General features: G+C 32.7%; 1 protein-coding gene across 1 annotated transcript in view; it reads right to left on the reverse strand.

Moving 5' to 3' along the window:
- LOC149235089 (uncharacterized) overlaps positions 1-23,325 on the reverse strand; it is a 53,765-nt gene that overhangs the window by 18,308 nt on the left and 12,132 nt on the right. The window contains exons 23-68 of the mRNA XM_089372050.1: positions 19,505-19,555; positions 19,315-19,410; positions 18,727-18,802; positions 18,293-18,623; positions 18,077-18,154; positions 17,658-17,733; positions 16,928-17,004; positions 16,536-16,626; positions 16,105-16,418; positions 15,915-16,010; positions 15,354-15,429; positions 14,919-15,248; positions 14,703-14,780; positions 14,284-14,359; positions 13,552-13,628; positions 13,181-13,251; positions 12,964-13,043; positions 12,720-12,770; positions 12,532-12,627; positions 11,549-12,060; positions 11,333-11,410; positions 10,915-10,990; positions 10,189-10,265; positions 9,818-10,086; positions 9,601-9,680; positions 9,177-9,272; positions 8,616-8,692; positions 8,197-8,509; positions 7,977-8,058; positions 7,564-7,637; positions 6,833-6,909; positions 6,460-6,730; positions 6,243-6,322; positions 5,999-6,049; positions 5,262-5,904; positions 4,850-5,160; positions 4,634-4,711; positions 4,216-4,291; positions 3,484-3,560; positions 3,111-3,381; positions 2,894-2,973; positions 2,471-2,566; positions 1,910-1,985; positions 1,483-1,805; positions 1,269-1,346; positions 850-925 (exon numbers count right to left, since the gene is read on the reverse strand). The gene's annotated coding sequence lies outside the window, so the exon portion shown is untranslated. The remainder of the gene's footprint in view (positions 1-849; positions 926-1,268; positions 1,347-1,482; positions 1,806-1,909; positions 1,986-2,470; positions 2,567-2,893; positions 2,974-3,110; positions 3,382-3,483; positions 3,561-4,215; positions 4,292-4,633; positions 4,712-4,849; positions 5,161-5,261; positions 5,905-5,998; positions 6,050-6,242; positions 6,323-6,459; positions 6,731-6,832; positions 6,910-7,563; positions 7,638-7,976; positions 8,059-8,196; positions 8,510-8,615; positions 8,693-9,176; positions 9,273-9,600; positions 9,681-9,817; positions 10,087-10,188; positions 10,266-10,914; positions 10,991-11,332; positions 11,411-11,548; positions 12,061-12,531; positions 12,628-12,719; positions 12,771-12,963; positions 13,044-13,180; positions 13,252-13,551; positions 13,629-14,283; positions 14,360-14,702; positions 14,781-14,918; positions 15,249-15,353; positions 15,430-15,914; positions 16,011-16,104; positions 16,419-16,535; positions 16,627-16,927; positions 17,005-17,657; positions 17,734-18,076; positions 18,155-18,292; positions 18,624-18,726; positions 18,803-19,314; positions 19,411-19,504; positions 19,556-23,325) is intronic.

The raw sequence follows: 23,325 nt of genomic DNA on the forward strand, positions 1-23,325 counted from the left end.
TTTTGTTATATAAAGAAGGATATTTCATATATCCATCTTCTATAGTACAAAATAAAATATTAAAATTCAAACAAAAGTTAAACTAAAGAGTTGAAGGCATGAACTTGTCATCCAACTTGATTCTAGACCATTTATATTCCATGTTATATCTAAAATTATATAAATTTTCTGAACTATATGTTATTCTTCTAGGAATAATGCATCCAATGTTATCATAAGACAAATAATTCTTTTTGTAAGAGATATTATTGAATGCAATAATTAATCATAATATGAAACATACTTGTCTGAGTTTTGTTATATAAAGAGGGATATTTCATATATCCATCTTCTATAGTACAAAATAAAAGATTAAAATTCAAACAAAAGTTAAACTAAAGAGTTGAAGTCATGAACTTGTCATCCAACTTGATTCTAGACCATTTATATTCCATGTTATATCTAAAAATATATAAATTTTCTGAACTATATGTTATTCTGCTATGAATAATGCATCCAATGTTATCATAAGAGAAATAATTCTTTTTGTAAGAGATATCTAAGCATATTCTTAAATTATTGAACACCCAAAATCATATGGCACACAAGGTGGTAGTGTGGTCCATTAACACAGTGGACGATTAGTTGAAGGGTTAGTATGCCTGCTTCCTAAAACTTACCATCCTCCTCTCTAGGGCACATTGTGCACGGGTATGCGTGTGATGTGGAGCCAAAAAGCATATAATTTTAAACATACAATTTGTCAAACCACTATCTCAGTGGTACTACTTGAGAACCATCCTAGAAGGAGAAAACGTCAAGCAAACAAATAATAATAACGCTATTTTGTTGGAAAACAACATGACTCACCCATCTTCTGTGTTGCATCTACATTGCCTGAAGTATCTTCTCCACTCGACCCTCCCAAGCACTAAAAATGTAATCTCTGCACAAAGTAAGATTTATATATTAGATCACAAATAAACCATGCGAGCTCAAATAACAAATACGTAGAGCGATGAATTAACCTTACAGATACCTACCCTCCCTTAGCTAATATTATAGCAATGGCAATCATGAACAATAAGCCCTGAACAGGGGAACCCCATTATAACATTTCCATTTCTTTCATATCAAAGTTCTAGGAAAAATCGTGAATCTCGCACCCATGAACCATATCATACTAAGTCAAAACCAGGACAAAATGATAAATCTTTGTGCAAACAACAAATATTTCATTGTATTAAAGGACAATAGTATTTTGTAGAAGAAAAATATGGCTCACCCACCCTCTGTGCCACATTTGTAGAATCTCTAATGCATATTCACCACTTCACCTTCGTAGATTGTATGATTGTAGTTGTTCACTACATAAAGAAGATCAATATCGCTGATTATGACAGCATAGATAACACAATAAATTGACTAACAAACAAGTGGAGCCACAAATTAGCAAAAAATACTTTTAAGTGAAATGCACTGCATAAAGGTATGTTGACTCACCTTCATATATGAAAAGTAACCTTCATTCTCTCTGTCTTCTTCCTTCATTTCTTTCTCTGTCTGCTGCCTTCATTTCCTTTCCCACACCCAACAAAATGAAACCAAGGACAAACTTCAAAAAACGTGAAAAAAAAGGAAAACGACTACAACACACCCAACAAATGAAGCCAAGACCAAACTACAGAAAATAAACCAAAAAAAACAAAGAAAAAAGAGTACAACGCAAAGCATGGCCATGCTCAAACTCAGAAAACAAAACAAGCAGACAAGAACAAAGAAAAATTGCAAATATCCACATCATCTCTCCTACAATGTGCTCTCCTCTGCTGAAAGGAAAAAAATGGGTCAAATAAGGTTAAAATATAGACAGAATTAGTAATGGTAAGCATGTCTCAAAACCAATAATTATTCATACTAGAAAACGAACCTCCCATAGAGATTTTTTATAATGATAGACACTCTCTTTTGTATTCCACTTGCTCATGCTCATCAAAACAAGCCATCTACAACATATACAACATAAGGTATTAGAATGGTTATAGAAGTTAAACTAAAGAGCCGAACACAATAATTAATCGTAATAAGAAAGACACATTTCTTTAAGATTGTTATATAAAAGGGGAGAGTCCATTTTGTATTCCATGTATTTATGCTCATTCAATTGCACTAGATATACAATAAAATATTAGATTTCTAATCAAATTTAAACTAGAGAGTTTGAAGGTATGAACTTGTCATGCAACTTAGTTAGAGTCCAAATATATTTTGCGCTATATATCAAAAAAATATAAATTTTCTAAACGAGATGTACTTATACTACGAGTAATAAAAACAATGTTTTCGTAACATGTAAATTTTTCGGAAAAAAGAATCTAAGCATATCTAAACATATTGAACACCCAAAATCCTAGGGCCTACAAGGCAGTAGCGTTGTATTTTAGCACGATGGTTGAAGGGTCTGTATTCTTGCTTGCTCGACCTTACCCACCTCTTCTACAGGGCACGTTGTATGGGGGTGTGCATGTTTGGTGGAGCAAGAAAACAAACACTACACCATCCTAGACACTGCAACTATAGTCACTCACTGCACAAAGTAATATTATATATGAGATCACAAATAAACCACGAGAGAAAATGAATAACAAATATGCAAAGCGGTTAATTAATCATACACATACTTGGCTAATTTTATAGCAGCAACAACCATGAACAATAAGCCATAAAAATGTGAACCTCGATATAACATTTCCCTTTATTTCATATAAAAGTTCTTCGAAAATCTCAAAGCTCACTCCCATTAACAAGATCATACTATCCTGAAGCCATGCAAAAGGATAAATTGATTCGCAAAGAACAAACATTTCAGTCGATTAAAAGATAATATTCTTATCTAGGAAAAAATATGGCTCACCTATCGTCCAAGCTATGTTGGTAGAATGTCTAGGGTATCTTCACCTTGACCTTCATAGACTATACAATTATGGTCATTCACTACACAAAGCGAGATATAGTTGAGTCTGAAACCACGTATAGAACATATAATAAATTCAAAAACAAGCAAAAGGATTCACAAATGATCGAAAATTAATTGTGAATGAAATGCATTGCATATAGTTAAGGTGATTCACCTTCATTTACGAATGATAACCTCCAACTTCTCTCTTTCATCTTCTCTCCTTGCTGCCTTCTTTTCCAATTCCTATTGCACAATGAATAAACAAAACCAAGACCAAACTACGAGAAATGAGAAAAAAAAATGTAAAACAAAGCTAAACAAGTACAACAAAAAACATGACTATGCTCAAACTAACCAAAAATAAAACATGTAGACAACAACAAACAAAAAAATTGCAAACTTCCCCTTTGCACATTATCTATACTACAGTGTCCTCTCGTCAGCTGGAAGGAAAAAAAGTGGTGTGAATAAGATTAAAATACAAACACATATAGTAATGTTAAGCATATTTCAAAACAAATAATTATTCATAATAGCAAACATACCTCTTTTAGAGTTTGTTATATAATGATAGACACTCCGTTTTGTATTTTGCTTAATTGTGGTCACCGGAACAAGACATCTACAATAGATACATAATAAGATATTATAATCAATAAAGTTGAACTTGAGAATTGAATGCAATAATTAATCATATTATGAAACATAATTGTCTTTGAGTTTTGTTATATAAAGAGGGATATTTCATATATCCATCTTCTATAGTACAAAATAAAATATAAAAATTCAAACAAAAGTTAAACTGGAGAGTTGAAGGCATGAACTTGTCATCCAACTTGATTCTAGACCATTTAAATTCCATGTTATATCTAAAAATATATAAATTTTCTGAACTATATGTTATTCTTGTAGAATAATGCATCCAATGTTATCATAAGAGAAATGATTCTCTTTGTAAGAGAGATCTAAGCATATTTTTAATTTATTGAACACCCAAAATCATATGGGACACAAGGAGGTAGTGTGGTCCATTAACACAGTGGTTGATTAGTTGAAGGGTTAGTATGCCTGCTTGCTCGACCTTACCATCCTCCTCTCTAGGGCACATTGTGTGGGGGTATGCATGTGATGTGGAGCCAAAAAGCATATAAATTTAAACATACCATTTGTCAAACCACTAACTGAGTGGTACTACTCGAGATCCATCCTAGAAGGAGAAAACGCCAAAGCAAATAAATAATAATAACGCTATTTTGTTGGAAAACAACATGACTCACCCATCCTCTGTGTTGCATCTACATTGCCTAAAGTATCTTCTCCACTCGACCCTCCCAAACACTACAAATGTAATCTCTGCACAAAATAAGATTTATATATAGATCACGAATAAACCATGCGAGCTCAAATAACAAATACGTAAAGCAATGAATTAACCCTACAAATACCTACCCTCCCTTAGCTAACATTATAGCAATGGAAATCATGAACAATAAGCCCTGAACAGGGGTACCCCAGTATAACATTTCCATTTCTTTCATATCAAAGTTTTAGGAAAAATCTTGAATCTCGCACCCATGAACCATATCATACTAAGTCAAAACCAGGACAAAATGATAAATATTTGTGCAAACAACAAACATTTCATTGTATTAAAGGACAATAGTATTTTGTAGAAGAAAAATATGGCTCACCCACCCTCTGTGCCACATTTGTAGAATGTCTAATGCATATTCACCACTTCACTATTGTAGATTGTACGATTCTAGTTGTTCACTACATAAAGAAGATCCATATAGTTGATTATGAGAGCATAGATAACACATAATAAATTGAATAACAAACAAGTGGAGCCACAAATTAGCAAAAAATACTTTTAAGTGAAATGCACTACATAAAGGTATGTTGACTCACCTTTATATATGAAGAATAACCTCCATTTTTTCTATCCATTTCCTTCATTTCTTTCTTTCCACACCCAACAAAATGAAACCAGGACCAAACTACAAAAAAAGTTAGAAAAAAGGAAAACGACTACAACACACCGAACAAATGAAGCCAAGACCAAACTACAAAAAATGAGCCAAAAGAAGAAGAAGAAGAAAGAGTACAATGCAAAGCATGGCCATGCTCAAACTCAGAAAACAAAACAAGCAGACAACAACAAAGAAAAATTGCAAATATCCCCTCTGCACATCATCTCTCCCACAATGTGCTCTCCTTTGCTGAAAGGAAAAAAATGGGTCAAATAAGGTTAAAATATACACAGAATTATTAATGGTAAGCATGTTTCAAAACCGATAATTATTCATAATAGGTAACGCACCGCCCTTAGAGATAATTTATAATGATAGACACTCTCTTTTGTATCCCACTTGCTCGTGCTCATCAAAACAAGCCATCCACAACAGATACAAAACAAAATATTATAATGGTTATAGAAGTTAAACTAAAGAGTCGAACACAATAATTAATCCTAATAAGAAAGACGCATTTCTTTAAGATTGTTATATAAAAGGGGAGAGTCCATTTTGTATTCCATGTATTTATGATCATTCAATTGCACTAGATATACAATAAAATATTAGATTTCTAATCAAATTTAAACTAGAGAGTTTGAAGGTATGAACTTGTCATGCAACTTAATTAGAGTCCAAATATATTTTGCACTATATAACAAAAAAAATATAAATTTTCTAAATGAGATGTACTTCTACTACGAGTAATAAAAACAATGTTTTCGTAAGAAAAAGGAATCTAAGCATATATAAACATATTGAACACCCAAAATCCTAGTGTCTACAAGGCAGTAGCGTTGTATTTTAGCACGATGGTTGAAGGGTCAGTATTCTTGCCTGCTTGACCTTACCCACCTCTTCTACAGAGCACGTTGTGTGGGGGTGTGCATGTTTTGTGGAGAAAGAAGACAAACACTACACCATCCTAGAAACTGCAACTATAGTCACTCACTGCACAAAGTAATATTATATATGAGATCACAAATAAACTATGAGAGAAAATGAATAACAAATATACAAAGCGGTAAATTAATCATACACATACCTGTTCACCCTTCGCTAATGTTATAGAACCAACAACCATGAACAATAAGCCCTGAAAATGTGAACCTCGATATAACATTTCCCTTTATTTCATATAAAAGTTCTTCAAAAATCTCAAACCTCACTCCCATTAACAAGATCATACTATCATGAAGCCATGACAAAAGGATAAATTGATTCGCAAAGAACAAACATTTCAGTCGATTAAAGGACAATATTCTTATGTAGGAAAAAATATGGCTCACCTATCGTCCAAGCTGTGTTGGTAGAATGTATAGGGTATCTTCACCTTGACCTTCATAGACTATACAATTGTGGTCACTCACTACACAAAGCAAGATATAGTTGAGTGTGAAACCACATATAAAACATATAATAAATTCAAAAGCAAGCAAAAGGATTCACAAATGATCGAAAAGTAGTTGTGAATGAAATGCATTGCATATAGTTAAGGTGATTCACCTTCATTTACGAATGATAACCTCCAACTTCTCTCTTTCATTTTCTCTCCTTGCTTCTTTCTTTTCCTATTCTTTTTGCACAACGAATAAACAAAACCAAGACCAAACTACAAGAAATGAGAAAAAAAAAAGTAAAACAATGCTAAACAAGTACAACAAAAAACATGACTATGCTCAAACTAAACAAAAATAAAACATGTAGACAACAACAAACAAAAAAATTGCAAACTTCCCCTTTGCATATTCTCTATACTAGAGTATCCTCTCTTCAGCTGAAAGGAAAAAAATTGGGGTGAATAAGATTAAAATACAAACACATATAGTAATGGTAAGCATATTTCTAAACAAATAATTATTCATAATAGCAAACATACCTCCTTTAGAGTTTATTATATAACGATAGACACTCCATTTTGTATTTCGCTTACTCGTGGTCATCCGAACAAGACATCTACAATAGATACATAATAAGATATTAGAATCAATAAAGTTGAACTTGAGAATTGAAAGCAATAATTAATCATAATATGAAACATATTTGTCTTTGAATTTGTGTATATAAAGAGGGATATTTCATATATCCATCTTCTATAGTACAAAATAAAATATCAAAATTCTAACAAAAGTTAAACTTGAGAGTTGAAGTCATGAACTTGTCATCCAACTTGATTCCAGACCATTTAAATTCTCTGTTATATCTAAAAATATATAAATTTTCCAATTTATATGTTATTCTTCTAGGAATAATGCATCCAATGTTATCATAAGAGAAATAATTCTTTTTGTAAGAGAGATCTAAGCATATTTTAAATTTATTGAACACCCAAAATCATATGGGACACAAGGTGGTAGTGTGGTCCATTAACACAGTGGTCAATTAGTTGAAGGGTTAATATGCCTGCTTGCTCGACCTTACCGTCCTCCTCTCTAGGGCACATTGTGTGGGGGTATGCGTGTGAGTGGAGCCAAAAAGCATATAAATTTAAACATACCATCTGTCAAACCACTAATTCAGTGGTACTACTCGAGAACCATGCTAGAAGAAGAGAATGTCAATCAAACAAATAATAATAACGCTATTTTGTTGGAAAACAACATGACTCACCCATCCTGTGTTGCATCTACATTGCCACAAGTATCTTCTCCACTCGACCCTCCCAAACACTACAAATGTAATCTCTACACAAGGTAAGATTTATATATTAGATCACGAATAAACCATGAGAGCTCAAATAACAAATACGTAGAGTGATGAATTAACCCTACAAATACCTACCCTCCCTTAGCTAATATTATAGCAATGGAAATCATGAACAATAAGCCTTGAACAAGGGAACCCCAGTATAACATTTCCATTTCTTTCATATCAAAGTTCAAGGAAAAATCTTGAATCTTGCACCCACGAACCATATCATACTAAGTCAAAACCAGGAGAAAATGATAAATCTTTGTGCAAATAACAAATATTTCATTGTATTAAAGGACAATAGTATGTTGTGGAAGAAAAATATGGCTCACCCACACTCTGTGCCACATTTGTAGAATCTCTAATGCATATTCACCACTTCACCTTCGTAGATTGTACGATTGTAGTTGCTCACTACATAAAGAAGATCAATATAGCTGATTATGAGAGCATAGATAACACACAATAAATTGAATAACAAACAAGTTGAGCGACAAATTAGCAAAAAATACTTTTAAGTGAAATGCACTGCATTCATATATGAAAAATAACCTTCATTCTCTCTGTCTTCTTCCTTCATTTCTTTCTCTGTCTATTGCCTTCATTTCCTTTCCCACACCCAACAAAATGAAACCAAGAACAAACTTCAAAAAACGTGAAAAAAAAAGGAAAACGACTACAACACACCCAACAAATGAAGCCAAGACCAAACTACAAAAAATGAACCAAAAAAAACAAAGAAAAAAGAGTAAAATGCAAAGCATGGCCATGCTCAAACTCAGAAAAAAAAAAACAAGTAGACAAGAACAAATAAAAATTGCAAATATCCCGTCTACACATCATTTCTCCTACAATGTGCTCTCCTCTGCTGAAAGGAAAAAAAAATGGGTCAAATAAAGTTAAAATATACACAGAATTAGTAATGGTAAGCATGTTTCAAAACCAATAATTATTCATAATAGGAAACGAACCTCCTATAGAGATTTTTTTATAATGATAGACACTCTCTTTTGTATTCCACTTTCTCGTGCTCATCAAAACAAGCCATCTACAACATATACAAAATAAGGTATTAGAATGGTTATAGAAGTTAAACTAAAGAGCCGAACACAATGATTAATCGTAATAAGAAAGACACATTTCTTTAAGATTGTTATATATAAGGGGAGAGTCCATTTTGTATTCCATGTATTTATGCTCATTCAATTGCACTAGATATACAATAAAATATTCGATTTCTAATTAAATTTAAACTAGAGAGTTTGAAGGTATGAACTTGTCATGCAACTTAGTTCGAGTCCAAATATATTTTGCGCTATATATCAAAAATTATAAATTTTCTAAACGAGATATACTTCTACTACGAGTAATAAAAACAATGTTTTCGTAACATGTAAATTTTTCGGAAAAAATAATCTAAGCATATCTAAACATATTGAACACCCAAAATCCTAGGGTCTACAAGACAGTAGCATTGTATTTTAGCACGATGGTTGAAGGGTCTGTATTCTTGCCTGCTCGACCTTACCCACCTATTCTACAGGGCACGTTGTGTGGGGGTGTGCATGTTTGGTGGAGCAAGAAAACAAACACTACACCATCCCAGACACTGCAACTATAGTCACTCACTGCACAAAGTAATATTATATATGAGAACACAAATAAACCACGAGAGAAAATGAATAACAAATATCCAAAGCGGTAAATTAATCATACACATACCTGGCTAATTTTATAGCAGCAAAAACCATGAACAATAAGCCATAAGAATGTGAACCTCGATATAACATTTCCCTTTATTTCATATAAAAGTTCTTCGAAAATCTCAAACCTCACTCCCATTAACAAGATCATACTATCCTAAAGCCATGACAAAAGGATAAATTGATTCGCAAAGAACAAACATTTTAGTCGATTAAAAGACAATATTCCTATGTAGGAAAAAATATGTCTCACCTATCGTCCAAGCTATGTTGGTAGAATGGCGAGGGTATCTTCACCTTGACCTTCATAGACTATACAATTGTGGTCACTCACTACACAAAGCGAGATATAGTTGAGTCTGAAACCACGTATAAAACATATAATAAATTCAAAAACAAGCAAAAGGATTCACAAATGATCGAAAATTAATTGTGAATGAAATGCATTGCATATAGTTAAGGTGATTCACCTTCATTTACGAATGATAACCTCCAACTTCTCTCTTTCATCTTCTCTCCTTGCTGCCTTCTTTTCCAATTCCTATTGCACAATGAATAAACAAAACCAAGACCAAACTACGAGAAATGAGAAAAAAAATGTAAAACAAAGCTAAACAAGTACAACAAAAAACATGACTATGCTCAAACTAACCAAAAATAAAACATGTAGACAACAACAAACAAAAAAATGCAAACTTCCCCTTTGCACATTCTCTATACTACAGTGTCCTCTCCTCAGCTGAAAGGAAAAAAAGTGGGGTGAATAAGATTAAAATACAAACACATATAGTAATGTTAAGCATATTTCAAAACAAATAATTATTCATAATAGCTAACATACCTCTTTTAGAGTTTGTTATATAATGATAGACACTCCATTTTGTATTTTGCTTAATTGTGGTCACCTGAACAAGACATCTACAATAGATACATAATAAGATATTAGAATCAATAAAGTTGAACTTGAGAATTGAATGCAATAATTAATCATAATATGAAACATAATTGTCTTTGAGTTTTGTTATATAAAGAGGGATATTTCATATATCCATCTTCTATAGTACAAAATAAAATATAAAAATTCAAACAAAAGTTAAACTGGAGAGTTGAAGGCATGAACTTGTCATCCAACTTGATTCTAGACCATTTAAATTCCATGTTATATCTAAAAATATATAAATTTTCTGAACTATATGTTATTAGAATAATGCATCCAATGTTATCATAAGAGAAATGATTCTCTTTGTAAGAGAGATCTAAGCGTATTTTAAATTTATTGAACACCCAAAATCATAAGGGACACAAGGTGGTAGTGTGGTCTATTAACACAGTGGTTGATTAGTTGAAGGGTTAGTATATCTGCTTGCTCGACCTTACCATCCTCCTCTCTAGGGCACATTGTGTGGGGGTATGCATGTGATGTGGAGCCAAAAAGCATATAAATTTAAACATACCATTTATCAAACCACTAACTGAGTGGCACTACTCAAGATCCATCCTAGAAGGAGAAAACGTCAAGCAAATAAATAATAATAACGCTATTTTGTTGGAAAACAACATGACTCACCCATCCTCTGTGTTGCATCTACATTGCCTAAAGTATCTTCTCCACTCGACCCTCCCAAACACTACAAATGTAATCTCTGCACAAAATAAGATTTATATATAGATCACGAATAAACCATGCGAGCTCAAATAATAAATACGTAAAGCAATGAATTAACCCTACAAATACCTACCCTCCCTTAGCTAATATTATAGCAATGGAAATCATGAACAATAAGCCCTGAACAGGGGTACCCCAGTATAACATTTCCATTTCTTTCATATCAAAGTTTTAGGAAAAATCTAGAATCTCGCACCCATGAACCATATCATACTAAGTCAAAACCAGGACAAAATGATAAATCTTTGTGCAAACAACAAATATTTCATTGTATTAAAGGACAATAGTATTTTGTAGAATAAAAATATGGCTCACCCACCCTATGTGCCACATTTGTAGAATGTCTAATGCATATTCACCACTTCACCATCGTAGATTGTACGATTCTAGTTGTTCACTACATAAAGAAGATCCATATAGTTCATTGTGAGAGCATAGATAACACATAATAAATTGAATAACAAACAAGTGGAGCCACAAATTAGCAAAAAATACTTTTAAGTGAAATGCACTACATAAAGGTATGTTGACTCACCTTTATATATGAACAATAACCTCCATTTTTTCTGTCCATTTCCTTCATTTCTTTCTCTGTCTGCTTCTTTCATTTCCTTTTCCACACGCAACAAAATGAAACCAAGACCAAACTACAAAAAAAAGTTAGAAAAAAGGAAAACGACTACAACACACCGAACAAATGAAGCCAAGACCAAACTACAAAAAATGAGCCAAAAGAAGAAGAAGAAAAAAGAGTACAATGCAAAGCATGGCCATGCTCAAACTCAGAAAACAAAACAAGCACACAAGAACAAAGAAAAATTGCAAATATCCCCTCTGCACATCATCTCTCCCACAATGTGCTCTCCTTTGCTGAAAGGAAAAAAAATGGGTCAAATAAGGTTAAAATATACACAGAATTATTAATGGTAAGCATGTTTCAAAACCGATAATTATTCATAATAGGGAACGCACTTCCCTTAGAGATAATTTATAGTATAGACACTCTCATTTGTATCCAACTTGCTCGTGCTCATCAAAACAAGCCATCTACAACAGATACAAAATAAAATATTATAATGGTTATAGAAGTTAAACTAAAGAGTCGAACACAATAATTAATCCTAATAAGAAAGACGCATTTCTTTAAGATTGTTATATAAAAGGGGAGAGTCCATTTTGTATTCCATGTATTTATGATCATTCAATTGCACCAGATATACAATAAAATATTAGATTTCTAATCAAATTTAAACTAGAGAGTTTGAAGGTATGAACTTGTCATGCAACTTAATTCGAGTCCAAATATATTTTGCACTATATATCAAAAAAAATATAAATTTTCTAAATGAGATGTACTTCTACTACGAGTAATAAAAATAATGTTTTCGTAAGAAAAAGGAATCTAAGCATATATAAACATATTGAACACCCAAAATCCTAGTGTCTACAAGGCAATAGCGTTGTATTTTAGCACGATGGTTGAAGGGTCAGTATTCTTGCCTGCTTGACCTTACCCACCTCTTCTACAGAGCACGTTGTGTGGGGGTGTGCATGTTTTGTGGAGAAAGAAAACAAACACTACACCATCCTAGAAACTGCAACTATAGTCACTCACTGCACAAAGTAATATTATATATGAGATCACAAATAAACTACGAGAAAATGAATAACAAATATACAAAGCGGTAAATTAATCATACACATACCTGTTCACCCTTCGCTAATGTTATAGCAGCAACAACCATGAACAATAAGCCCTGAAAATGTGAACCTCGATATAACATTTCCCTTTATTTCATATAAAAGTTCTTCAAAAATCTCAAACCTCACTCCCATTAACAAGATCATACTATCACGAAGCCATGACAAAAGGATAAATTGATTCACAAAGAACAAACATTTCAGTCGATTAAAGGACAATATTCTTTTGTAGGAAAAAATATGGCTCACCTATCGTCCAAGCTGCGTTGGTAGAATGTCTAGGGTATCTTCACCTTGACCTTCATAGACTATACAATTGTGGTCACTCACTACACAAAGCAAGATATAGTTGAGTGTGAAACCACATATAAAACATATAATAAATTCAAAAGCAAGCAAAAGGATTCACAAATGATCGAAAAGTAGTTGTGAATGAAATCCATTGCATATAGTTAAGGTGATTCACCTTCATTTACGAATGATAACCTCCAACTTCTCTCTTTCATTTTCTCTCCTTGCTTCTTTCTTTTCCTATTCCTTTTGCACAACGAATAGACAAAACCAAGACCAAACTACAAGAAATGAGAAAAAAAAGTAAAACAATGCTAAACAAGTACAACAAAAAACATGACTATGCTCAAACTAACCAAAAATAAAACATGTAGATAACAACAAACAAAAAAATTGCAAACTTCCCCTTTGCATATTCTCTATACTACAGTATCCTATCTTCAGCTGAAAGGAAAAAAAGTCGGGTGAACAAGATTAAAATAGAAACACATATAGTAATGGTAAGCATATTTCTAAACAAATAATTATTCATAATAGCAAACATACCTCCTTTAGAGTTTATTATATAACAATAGACACTCCATTTTGTATTTCGCTTACTCGTGGTCACCCGAACAAGACATCTAAAATAGATACATAATAAGGTATTAGAATCAATAAAGTTGAACTTGAGAATTGAAAGCAATAATTAATCATAATATGAAACATATTTGTCTTTGAATTTGTGTATATAAAGAGGGATATTTCATATATCCATCTTCTATAGTACAAAATAAAATATTAAAATTCTAACAAAAGTTAAACTTGAGAGTTGAAGTCATGAACTTATCATCCATCTTGATTCCAGACCATTTAAATTCTCTGTTATATCTACAAATATATAAATTTTCCAAACTATATGTTATTCTTCTAGGAATAATGCATCCAATGTTATCATAAGAGAAATAATTCTTTTTGTAAGAGAGATCTAAGCATATTTTAAATTTATTGAACACCCAAAATCATATGGGACACAAGGTGGTAGTGTGGTCCATTAACACAGTGGTCAATTAGTTGAAGGGTTAGTATGCCTGCTTGCTCGACCTTACCGTCCTCCTCTCTTGGGCACATTGTGTGGGGGTATGCATGTGATGTGGAGCCAAAAAGCATATAAATTTAAACATACCATCTGTCAAACCACTAATTCAGTGGTACTACTCGAGAACCATGCTAGAAGAAGAGAATGCCAATCAAACAAATAATAATAACGCTATTTCGTTGGAAAACAACATGACTCACCCATCCTCTGTGTTGCATCTACATTGCCACAAGTATCTTCTCCACTCGACCCTCCCAAACACTACAAATGTAATCTCTACACAAGGTAAGATTTATATATTAGAGCACGAATAAACCATGAGAGCTCAAATAGCAAATACGTAGAGTGATGAATTAACCGTACAAATACCTACCCTCGCTTAGCTAATATTATAGCAATGGCAATCATGAACAATAAGCCCTGAACAAGGGAACCCCAATATAACATTTCCATTTCTTTCATATCAAAGTTCTAGGAAAAATCTTGAATCTCGCACCCATGAACCATATCATACTAAGTCAAAACGAGGACAAAATGATAAATCTTTGTGCAAACAACAAATATTTCATTGTATTAAAGGACAATAGTATTTTGTAGAAGAAAAATATGGTTCACCCACCCTCTGTGCCACATTTGTAGAATCTCTAATGCATATTCACCACTTCACCTTCGTAGATTGTACGATTGTAGTTGTTCACTACATAAAGAAGATCAATATAGCTAATTATGAGAGAATAGATAACACACAATAAATTGAATAACAAACAAGTGGAGCCACAAATTAGCAAAAAATACTTTTAAGTGAAATGCACTGCATAAAGGTATGTTCACTCACCTTCATATATGAAAAATAACCTTCATTTTCTCTGTCTTCTTCCTTCATTTCTTTCTCTTTCTGCTGCCTTCATTTCCTTTCCCACACCCAACAAAATGAAACCAAGAACAAACTTCAAAAAACGTGAAAAAAAAGGAAAACGACTACGACACACCCAACAAATGAAGCCAAGACCAAACTACAAAAAATGAACCATAAAAAACAAAGAAAAAAGAGTACAACGCAAAGCATGGCCATGCTCAAACTCAGAAAACAAAACAAGCAAACAAGAACAAAGAAAAATTGCAAATATTCCCTCTGCACATCATCTCTCCTACCATGTGCTCTCCTCTGCTGAAAGGAAAAAAAATGGGTCAAATAAGGTTAAAATATACACAGAATTAGTAATTGTAAGCATGTTTCAAAACCAATAATTATTCATAATAGGAAACGAACCTCCCATAGAGATCTTTTATAATGATAGACACTCTCTTTTGTATTCCACTTGCTCGTGCTCATCAAAACAAGCCATCTACAACATATACAAAATAAGGTATTAGAATGGTTATAGAAGTTAAACTAAAGAGCCTAACACAATAATTAATCGTAATAAGAAAGACACATTTCTTTAAGATTGTTATATAAAAGGGGAGAGTCCATTTTGTATTCCATGTATTTATGCTCATTCAATTGCACTAGATATACAATAAAATATTAGATTTCCAATCAAATTCAAACTAGAGAGTTTGAAGGTATGAACTTGTCATGCAACTTAGTTCGAGTCCAAATATATTTTGCGCTATATATAAAAAAAATATAAATTTTCTAAACGAGATGTACTTCTACTACGAGTAATAAAAACAATGTTTTCGTAACATGTAAATTTTTCGGAAAAAAGAATCTAAGCATATCTAAACATATTGAACACCCAAAATCCTAGGGTCTACAAGGCAGTAGAGTTGTATTTTAGCACGATGGTTGAAGGGTCTGTATTCTTGCCTGCTCGACCTTACCCACCTCTTCTATAGGGCACGTTGTGTGGGGGTGTGCATGTTTGGTGGAGCAAGAAAACAAACACTACACCATCCCAGACACTGCAACTCTAGTCACACACTGCACAAAGTAATATTATATATGAGATCACAAATAAACCACGAGATAAAATGAATAACAAATATCCAAAGCGGTAAATTAATCATACACATACCTGGCTAATTTTATAGCAGCAACAACCATGAAGAATAAGCCATAAGAATGTGAACCTCGATATAACATTTCCCTTTATTTCATATAAAAGTTCTTCGAAAATCTCAAACCTCACTCCCATTAACAAGATCATACTATCCTAAAGCCATGACAAAAGGATAAATTGATTCGCAAAGAACAAACATTTTAGTCGATTAAAAGACAATATTCTTATGTAGGAAAAAATATGGCTCACCTATCGTCCAAGCTATGTTGGTAGAATGTCTAGGGTATCTTCACCTTGACTTTCATAGACTATACAATTGTGGTCACTCACTACACAAAGCGAGATATAGTTGAGTCTGAAACCACGTATAAAACAAATAATAAATTCAAAAACAAGCAAAAGGATTCACAAATGATCGAAAATTAATTGTGAATGAAATGCATTACATATAGTTAAGGTGATTCACATTCATTTACGAATGATAACCTCCAACTTCTCTCTTTCATCTTCTCTCCTTGCTGCCTTCTTTTCCAATTCCTATTGCATAATGAATAAACAAAACCAAGACCAAACTACGAGAAATGAGAAAAAAAATGTAAAACAAAGATAAACAAGTACAACAAAAAACATGACTATGCTCAAACTAACCAAAAATAAAACATGTAGACAACAACAAACAAAAAAATTGCAAACTTCCCCTTTGCACATTCTCTATACTATAGTGTCCTCTTGTCAGCGGAAAGGAAAAAAAGTGGGGCGAATAAGATTAAAATACAAACACATATAGTAATGTTAAGCATATTTCAAAACAAATAATTATTCATAATAGCAAACATACCTCTTTTAGAGTTTGTTATATAATGATAGACACTCCATTTTGTATTTCGCTTAATTGTGGTCACCGGAACAAGACATCTACAATAGATACATAATAAGATATTAGAATCAATAAAGTTGAACTTGAGAATTGAATGCAATAATTAATCATAATATGAAACATAATTGTCTTTGAGTTTTGTTATATAAAGAGGGATATTTCATATATCCATCTTCTATAGTACAAAATAAAATATAAAAATTCAAACAAAAGTTAAACTGGAGAGTTGAAGGCATGAACTTGTCATCCAACTTGATTCTAGACCATTTAAATTCCATGTTATATCTAAAAATATATAAATTTTCTGAACTATATGTTATTCTTGTAGAATAATGCATCCAATGTTATCATAAGAGAAATGATTCTCTTTGTAAGAGAGATCTAAGCATATTTTAAATTTATTGAACACCCAATATCATATGGGACACAAGGTGGTAGTGTGGTCCATTAACACAGTGGTTGATTAGTTGAAGGGTTAATATGCCTGCTTGCTCGACCTTACCATCCTCCTCTCTAGGGCACATTGTGTGGGGGTATGCATGTGATGTGGAGCCAAAAAGCATATAAATTTAAACATACAATTTGTCAAACCACTAACTGAGTAGTACGACTCGAGATCCATCCTAGAAGGAGAAAACGCAAGCAAATAAATAATAATAACTCTATTTTGTTGGAAAACAACATGACTCACCCATCCTTTGTGTTGCATCTACATTTCCTAAAGTATCTTCTCCACTCGACCCTCCCAAACACTACAAATGTAATCTCTGCACAAAATAAGATTTATATATAGATCACGAATAAACCATGCGAGCTCAAATAACAAATACGTAAAGCAATGAATTAACCCTACAAATACCTACCCTCCCTTAGCTAATATTATAGCAATGGAAATTCATGAACAATAAGCCCTGAACAGGGGTACCCCAGTATAACATTTCCATTTCTTTCATATCAAAGTTTTAGGAAAAATCTTGAATCTCGCACCCATGAACCATATCATACTAAGTCAAAACCAGGACAAAATGATAAATCTTTGTGCAAACAACAAATATTTCATTGTATTAAAGGACAATAGTATTTTGTACAAGAAAAATATGGCTCACCCACCCTCTGTGCCACATTTGTAGAATGTCTAATGCATATTCACCACTTCACCATCGTAGATTGTACGATTCTAGTTGTTCACTACATAAAGAAGATCCATATAGTTGATTATGAGAGCATAGATAACACATAATAAATTGAATAACAAACAAGTGGAGCCACAAATTAGCAAAAAATACTTTTAAGTGAAACGTACTACATAAAGGTATGTTGACTCACCTTTATATATGAACAATAACCTCCATTTTTTCTGTCCATTTCCTTCATTTCTTTCTCTGTTTGCTTCTTTCATTTCCTTTTCCACACCCAACAAAATGAAACCAGGACCAAACTAAAAAAAAAGTTAGAAAAAAGGAAAACGACTACAACACACCGAACAAATGAAGCCAAGACCAAACTACAAAAAATGAGCCAAAAAAAGAAGAAGAAAGAGTACAATGCAAAGCATGGCCATGCTCAAACTCAGAAAACAAAACAAGCAGACAAGAACAAAGAAAAATTGCAAATATCCCCTCTGCACATCATCTCTCCCACAATGTGCTCTCCTTTGCTGAAAGGAAAAAAAAATGGGTCAAATAAGGTTAAAATATACACAGCTTTATTAATGGTAAGCATGTTTCAAAACCGATAATTATTCATAATAGGTAACGCACCTCCCTTAGAGATAATTTATAATGATAGACACTCTCTTTTGTATCCCACTTGCTTGTGCTCATCAAAACAAGCCATCTACAACAGATACAAAATAAAATATTATAATGGTTATAGAAGTTTAACTAAAGAGTCGAACACAATAATTAATCCTAATAAGAAAGACGCATTTCTTTAAGATTGTTATATAAAAGGGGAGAGTCCATTTTGTATTCCATGTATTTATGATCATTCAATTGCACTAGATATACAATAAAATATTAGATTTCTAATCAAATTTAAACTAGAGAGTTTGAAGGTATGAACTTGTCATGCAACTTAATTCGTGTCCAAATATATTTTGCACTATATATCAAAAAAAATATAAATTTTCTAAATGAGATGCACTATATATCAAAAAAAATATAAATTTTCTAAATGAGATGTACTTCTACTACGGGTAATAAAAACAATGTTTTCGTAAGAAAAAGGAATCTAAGCATATATAAACATATTGAACACCCAAAATCCTAGTGTCTACAAGGCAATAGCGTTGTATTTTAGCACGATGGTTGAAGGGTCAGTATTCTTGCCTGCTTGACCTTACCCACCTCTTCTACAGAGCACGTTGTGTGGGGGTGTGCATGTTTTGTGGAGAAAGAAAACAAACACTACAACATCCTAGAAACTGCAACTATAGTCACTCACTGCACAAAGTAATATTATATATGAGATCACAAATAAACTACGAGAGAAAATGAATAACAAATATACAAATCGGTAAATTAATCATACACACACCTGTTCACCCTTCGCTAATGTTATAGCAGCAACAACCATGAACAATAAGCCCTGAAAATGTGAAACTCGATATAACATTTCCCTTTATTTCATATAAAAGTTCTTCAAAAATCTCAAAGCTCACTCCCATTAACAAGATCATCCTATCCTGAAGCCATGACAAAAGGATAAATTGATTCGCAAAGAACAAACATTTCAGTCGATTAAAGGACAATATTCTTATGTAGGAAAAAATATGGCTCACATATCGTCCAAGCTGTGTTGGTAGAATGTCTAGGGTATCTTCACCTTGACCTTCATAGACTATACAATTGTGGTCACTCACTACACAAAGCAAGATATAGTTGAGTGTGAAACCACGTATAAAACATATAATAAATTCAAAAGCAGGCAAAAGGATTCACAAATGATCGAAAAGTAGTTGTGAATGAAATGCATTGCATATAGTTAAGGTGATTCACCTTCATTTACAAATGATAACCTCCAACTTCTCTCTTTCATTTTCTCTCCTTGCTTCTTTCTTTTCCTATTCCTTTTGCACAATGAATAAACAAAACCAAGACCAAACTACAAGAAATGAGAAAAAAAAGTAAAACAATGCTAAACGAGTACAACAAAAAACATGACTATGCTCAAACTAACCAAAAATAAAACATGTAGACAACAACAAACAAAAAAATTGCAAACTTCCCCTTTGCATATTCTCTATACTAGAGTATCCTCTCTTCAGCTGAAAGGAAAAAAAGTGGGTGAATAAGATTAAAATACAAACACATATAGTAATGGTAAGCATATTTCTAAACAAATAATTATTCATAATAGCAAACATACCTCCTTTAGAGTTTATTATATAACGATAGACACTCCATTTTGTATTTCGCGTACTCGTGGTCACCTGAACAAGACATCTACAATAGATACATAATAAGATATTAGAATCAATAAAGTTGAACTTGAGAATTGAAAGCAATAATTAATCATAATATGAAACATATTTGTCTTTGAATTTGTGTATATAATGAGGGATATTTCATATATCCATCTTCTATAGTACAAAATAAAATATTAAAAATTCTAACAAAAGTTAAACTTGCGAGTTGAAGTCATGAACTTGTCATCCAACTTGATTCCAGACCATTTAAATTCTCTGTTATATCTAAAAATATATAAATTTTCCAAACTATATGTTATTCTTCTAGGAATAATGCATCCAATGTTATCATAAAAGAAATAATTCTTTTTGTAAGAGAGATCTAAGCATATTTTAAATTTATTGAACACCCAAAATCATATGGGACACAAGGTGGTAGTGTGGTCCATTAACACAGTGGTCAATTAGTTGAAGGGTTAGTATGCCTGCTTGCTCGACCTTACTGTCCTCCTCTCTAGGGCACATTGTGTGGGGGTATGGGTGTGATGTGGAGCCAAAAAGCATATAAATTTAAATATACCATCTGTCAAACCACTAATTCAGTGGTACTACTCGAGAACCATGCTAGAAGAAGAAAATGTCAATCAAACAAATAATAATAACGCTATTTTGTTGGAAAACAACATGACTCACACATCCTCTGTGTTGCATCTACATTGCCACAAGTATCTTCTCCACTCGACCCTCGCAAACACTTTAAATGTAATCTCTACACAAGGTAAGATTTATATATTAGATCACGAATAAACCATGAGAGCTCAAATAACAAATACGTAGAGTGATGAATTAACCCTACAAATACCTACCCTCCCTTAGCTAATATTATAGCAATGGAAATCATGAACAATAAGCCCTGAACAAGGGAACCCCAATATAACATTTCCATTTCTTTCATATCAAAGTTCTAGGAAAAATCTTGAATCTCGCACCCATGAACCATATCATACTAAGTCAAAACTAGGACAAAATGATAAATCTTTGTCGAAACAACAAATATTTCATTGTATTAAAGGACAATAGTATTTTGTAGAATAAAAATATGGCTCACACACCCTCTGTGCCACATTTGTAGAATGTCTAATGCATATTCACCATTTCACCTTCGTAGAGTGTACGGTTGTAGTTGTTCACTACATAAAGATCAATATACGTGATTATGAGACCATTGATAACACATAATAAATTGAATAACAAACAAGTGGAGCCACAAATTAGCAAAAAAATACTATTAAGTGAAATGCACTGCATAAGGTATGTTGACTCACCTTCATATATGAACAATAACCTCCATTTTTTTCTGTCTGCTTCCTTCATTTATTTCTCTCTCTGCTTCCTTCATTTCCTTTTCCACACTTGACAAAATGAAACCAGGACCAAACTACAAAAAACGTGAAAAAAAAAGAAAACAAAGGAAAACGACTACAACACACCCAACAAATGAAGCCAAGACCAAACTACAAAAAATGAGCCAAAACAAAACAAAGAAAAAAGATTACAACGCAAAGCATGGCCATGCTCAAACTCAGAAAACAAAACAAGCAGACAAGAACAAAGAAAAATTGCAAATATCCCCTCTGCGCAGCATCTCTCCTACAATGTGCTCTCCTCTGCTGAAATGAAAAAACATGGGTCAAATAAGGTTATAAAATATACAGAGAATTAGTAATGGTAAGGATGTTTCAAAACCAATAATTATTCATAATAGAAAACACACCTCCCCTAGAGATTTTTTATAATGATGGACAATCTCTTTTGTATTCCTCTTGCGCGTGCTCATCAAAGCAAGCCATCTACAACACATACAAAATAAGATATTAGAATGGTTATAGAAGTTAAACTAAAGAGTCGAACACAATAATTAGTCGTAATAAGAAAGACACAGTTCTTTAAAATTGTTATATAAAAGGGGAGATTCCATTTTGTATTCCATGTATTTATGCTCATTCAATTGCACTAGATATACAATAAAATATTAGATTTCTAATAAAATTTAAATTAGAGAGTTTGAAGGTATGAACTTGTCATGCAACTTAGTTCGAGTCCAAATATATTTTGCGCTATATATCAAAAAAATATAAATTTTCTAAACGAGATGTACTTCTACTACGAGTAATACAAACAATGTTTTCGTAACATGTAAATTTTTCGGAAAAAGGAATCTAAGCATATCTAAACATATTGAACACCCAAAATCCTAGGGTCTACAAGGCAATAGCGTTGTATTTTAGCACGATGGTTGATTGGTTGAAGGGTCAGTATTCTTGCCTGCACGACCTTAACCACCTCTTCTACAAGGCACATTGTGTGGGGGTGTGCATGTGATGTGGAGCAAGAAAACAAACACTACACCATCCCAGACACTGCAACGATAGTCACTCGGTGCACAAAGTAATATTATATATGAGATCACAAATAAACCACGAGAGAAAATGAATAACAAATATACAAAGTGGTAAATTAATCATACACATACTAGTTCACCCTTGGTTAATGCTATAGCAGCAACAACCATGAACAATAAGCCCTGAAAATGTGAACCTCGATGTAACATTTACCTTTATTTCATATAAAAGTTCTTCGAAAATCTCAAACCTTACTCCCATTAACAAGATCATACTATCTTGAAGCCATGACAAAAGGATAAATTGATTCGCAAAAAAAACATTTCATTGGATTAAAGGATAATATTCTTATGTAGGAAAAAATATGGCTCACCTATCATCCAAGCTGTCTTGGTAGAAAGTCTAGGGTATCTTCACCTTGACCTTCATAGACTATACAATTGTGGTCACTCACTACACAAAGCGATATATAGTTGAGTGTGAAACCACATATAAAACATATAATAAATTCAAAATCAAGCAAAAGGATTCACAAATGATCAAAAAGT

This window comes from Pinus tabuliformis, chromosome 8 (assembly GCF_031772625.1).
Source record: "Pinus tabuliformis cultivar Carrire ecotype Pingquan chromosome 8, CPIR1, whole genome shotgun sequence".
NCBI classification, from domain to species: domain Eukaryota; kingdom Viridiplantae; phylum Streptophyta; class Pinopsida; order Pinales; family Pinaceae; genus Pinus; species Pinus tabuliformis.